Source organism: Schistocerca americana, chromosome 7 (genome assembly GCF_021461395.2).
Source record: "Schistocerca americana isolate TAMUIC-IGC-003095 chromosome 7, iqSchAmer2.1, whole genome shotgun sequence".
In the NCBI taxonomy this organism is placed as follows: Eukaryota; Metazoa; Arthropoda; class Insecta; order Orthoptera; family Acrididae; genus Schistocerca; species Schistocerca americana.
The window spans coordinates 615,740,835-615,745,179 of NC_060125.1; positions in this window are offsets into that span (position 1 = coordinate 615,740,835).

Here is a 4,345-nt window from a genome sequence, read left to right on the forward strand (position 1 = left end):
ATTTCGCCAAAATAAAAGCAAAAGAGCTGGATATTAATAGAAATATTTCTGACCGTGAGCTTGAAAACACCACGGACAACACGTTTCGTTAAAAAGTGAAGTCTTCTTATGTCCCGACCAGATTAGATTGTGTGATTGTTGTATTCAATGCTTACGCCGAAAATAATATTTATTTATTATCAATATTTTAGTATGGTTTGTTACAATTGTCCTTGTCAGTACATATTAGATTGTAGCAGCATACTCTTGCTGAATTTTTTTTTCTTAATTTATATAGCTGAAAGAGAACTCGTGCAAGTTTGTTAGCTAAGTAATTTATATGTCCATCCCAAGATAGTCTTTTATCAACTATAATTCCAAGTAATTTTACACTCGGACCGCAGAGACAGGTACCTTAGTGTCCAGTCATGACTGGTGTGTAGAATGATTGAATTTCGAACTTAAAAACAAAAATATGAGGCATTGTTGAAGAAAAATCGTGGACCGGAGGTGAAATACGAGGGGAAGTGGATTTCTCAATGTAATCTTAACCAAAGGTTAGTGTCTTGACGCATCTGAAGATTATGGCTGCTGAGTGCTTCTTCTCACCGAGTACGAATAACCGACGCACTTCAGCTGGGTCAGAAGTACATCAATTTCTGCTTGAGATTCACAATAACCACGCAATTGCCCGTCGTCATCGATGCTGAACTCTTTCAACTTTTCTCTCATTAGTCTCTCGAATGCTGAACACATAATTAGAGACGAGCAAACGAAAAACAACGCACAGGGCACAAACACAGTACAATACACGATTTAAACGGAAGGAACGCAAAACACATTTACACGAATGGCGCAGAGCACAGCGCTACCCTGTCACAACCTCTCGAAAGTTCCCAAAAGTCGAATAGTCGATATACGGTTTCTATCGTTTTCGATGTAGCGTGTATACGTCATAATGACGTCACATCGTATCCAAGTCCGGTGAACTTAGCATCCTCCTGAAGGAAACGGTGATGCTAAGCTCAAAGTGTGTAACAGAGCTTGCGGTGGAAACCACGTACGGCAATCAACGTGACTCACCGGAATCTGGTAGATGAACTCATCAGAGAAAATCGTCGCATAACACAGACACAGCCCTCGGGGAAGTGTCGCAAATCACGACGGGCTACACAGAACATCATTGCACAACTGTGGTTCAGACAACTGTATGTGAGGCGAGTGCGTCGGATGGTCACTCCTGACATGAAGCAGAGAGTCTGGGACGTCTGTCAACAATGTCTTCTGCATTCTGACAACACTGTGACAGATCAAAGCTGGGTTCACCATTTTCACCCTAAAAAAAACAAGGAGTAGCAAAGGAGTTCCGCTGCAAAGTATCATCCACGCCAGAAAAGTTCAAGATCATGCCGTTAGCAGGCAAATTCATGCTCGCTGTTTTTTGGGATGTCCAGGATGTGCTGCATTTGGAACTTAGGCCTAAACACACTGTCACAAATTCTACAAGGTGCAGAAGATACTCTGAAAATTTTAAGCAAGAATTTGAAGAGTTCGTCTGCACGTGGAGTACCATCTGTCTTGTGTTCACTGTCATCAATCATAATCCACACAGTCTCCACTTGACCCCATCCAAATTTAATTTGTTTCTAAAATAAAGGACACCTCCAAGGACTCCACTTTGACAGTAAAGAAGCTGTGGATCCGTCAACAATGTCAAAATTCAGTTGCGATGATTTCAACAAATTGGTCTCACGCTGGGAAAAATGTGTTCATCCCAGGGTGACTATGTTGAGAAATAAATATGTAGACATGAAGAAGAGAGATGTAGAATGTTAATAAAGTTTCTTTTATTTAAAAACCCTTAAGAGTTTTTACATGAAAATTTTCTATGTATTACTTCTCGGACGTTCCAAGTAGTTTTGAAAATTTCCGTACGCTATAATTTATATTTGTATCACTTTCCACCATTATATGGGAGTCATTTGCCTTCTACGAGAGTCATCAACTCTGGGACCATGCCGCTAGTACTCATCAACTAATAATTTCCATTCTTACACACAGATAATGCTACCCGGTCTCTTGAAATAAATTATATGAAGCTAATTTTTCTACAGGAAGTTTCCCAGTTTCATGTAATATAAAAAGGTATGTGTTTTTCGCACGTCACCCAGGTGGCCTTTTCCGATGTACACTCCTGGAAATTGAAATAAGAACACCGTGAATTCATTGTCCCAGGAAGGGGAAACTTTATTGACACATTCCTGGGGTCAGATACATCACATGATCACACTGACAGAACCACAGGCACATAGACACAGGCAACAGAGCATGCACAATGTCGGCACTAGTACAGTGTATATCCACCTTTCGCAGCAATGCAGGCTGCTATTCTCCCATGGAGACGATCGTAGAGATGCTGGATGTAGTCCTGTGGAACGGCTTGCCATGCCATTTCCACCTGGCGCCTCAGTTGGACCAGCGTTCGTGCTGGACGTGCAGACCGCGTGAGACGACGCTTCATCCAGTCCCAAACATGCTCAATGGGGGACAGATCCGGAGATCTTGCTGGCCAGGGTAGTTGACTTACACCTTCTAGAGCACGTTGGGTGGCACGGGATACATGCGGACGTGCATTGTCCTGTTGGAACAGCAAGTTCCCTTGCCAGTCTAGGAATGGTAGAACGATGGGTTCGATGACGGTTTGGATGTACCGTGCACTATTCAGTGCTCCCTCGACGATCACCAGTGGTGTACAGCCAGTGTAGGAGATCGCTCCCCACACCATGATGCCGGGTGTTGGCCCTGTGTGCCTCGGTCGTATGCAGTCCTGATTGTGGCGCTCACCTGCACGGCGCCAAACACGCATACGACCATCATTGGCACCCAGAAGCGACTCTCATCGCTGAAGACGACACGTCTCCATTCGTCCCTCCATTCACGCCTGTCGCGACACCACTGGAGGCGGGCTGCACGATGTTGGGGCGTGAGCGGAAGACGGCCTAACGGTGTGCGGGACCGTAGCCCAGCTTCATGGAGACGGTTGCGAATGGTCCTCACCGATACCTCAGGAGCAACAGTGTCCCTAATTTGCTGGGAGGTGGCGGTGCGGTCCCCTACGGTACTGCGTAGGATCCTACGGTCTTGGCGTGCATCCGTGCGTCGCTGCGGTCCGGTCCCAGGTCGACGGGCACGTGCACCTTCCGCCGACCACTGGCGACAACATCGATGTACTGTGGAGACCTCACGCCCCACGTGTTGAGCAATTCGGCGGTACGTCCACCCGGCCTCCCGCATGGCCACTATACGCCCTCGCTCAAAGTCCGTCAACTACACATACGGTTCACTTCCACGCGGTCGCGGCATGCTACCAGTGTTAAAGACTGCGATGGAGCTCCGTATGCCACGGCAAACTGGCTGACACTGACGGCGGCGGTGCACAAATGCTGCGCAGCTAGCGCCATTCGACGGCCAACACCGCGGTTCCTGGTGTGTCCGCTGTGCCGTGCGTGTGATCATTGCTTGTACAGCCCTCTCGCAGTGTCCGGAGCAAGTATGGTGGGTCTGACACACCGGTGTCAATGTGTTCTTTTTTCCATTTCCAGGAGTGTATATGGGACACCTGACCTATAGAAAACAACGTGACAAGTATTCACTCTGCGGCATAGTATTTAGAAATCATCTATAGTTTGAAACTCAGCTTTCCCTTTTGTCATACGATATCCTGCGAACCATGGATGAAAGGCGAAAGCCGCCAATACATGTGGCAAATTCATTTTTGCCAAATAGTTTTTGCTTTTCATAAATCGCGACATCATCTTTGCATTATTTTGCGTGCAACTGCTGTTCTCAGCTTCAGTAAGCTCTTTGAGAAACCTCTTTCTACGTTTACTCAGGAATTTTGACACCTTTGGGTGGTCAGTTTGGCAGTCAGGCAGTAGGAAGCTTATTTGTTTGCATGGGCTGCCGCTAGTCCGGTGCTATTTTTAATCGAGTTCAGCTACACCGGTTGTTTCCAAATGAGTATCATGGTTTAAAGTCTTTAGAGCACTTACAACATTCAGCTTACAATTATAAATAATACATCAAATGATAGAGCAAGTCAAACAGTTTTTCTTAGAAGGGTTTAGTGTGAGCACCATTCGTCACACGGCACACATCGAGTCCATAGGGGAGATCTTCCCACAACTTTCATTAGAGTGTCTAGGGTAGCTGTGGCAACATCTGGTAGACTATCTGATAGCGGAAGCACATACAGATGATGCCTTATGAACATACATAAGTAAAAATCGCCTGGCAACAGATCTGGTCAACGTGGAGGCCATGCGAAACAAAATTTGATATCCGACGCCTTGCGGGCAATACAGAG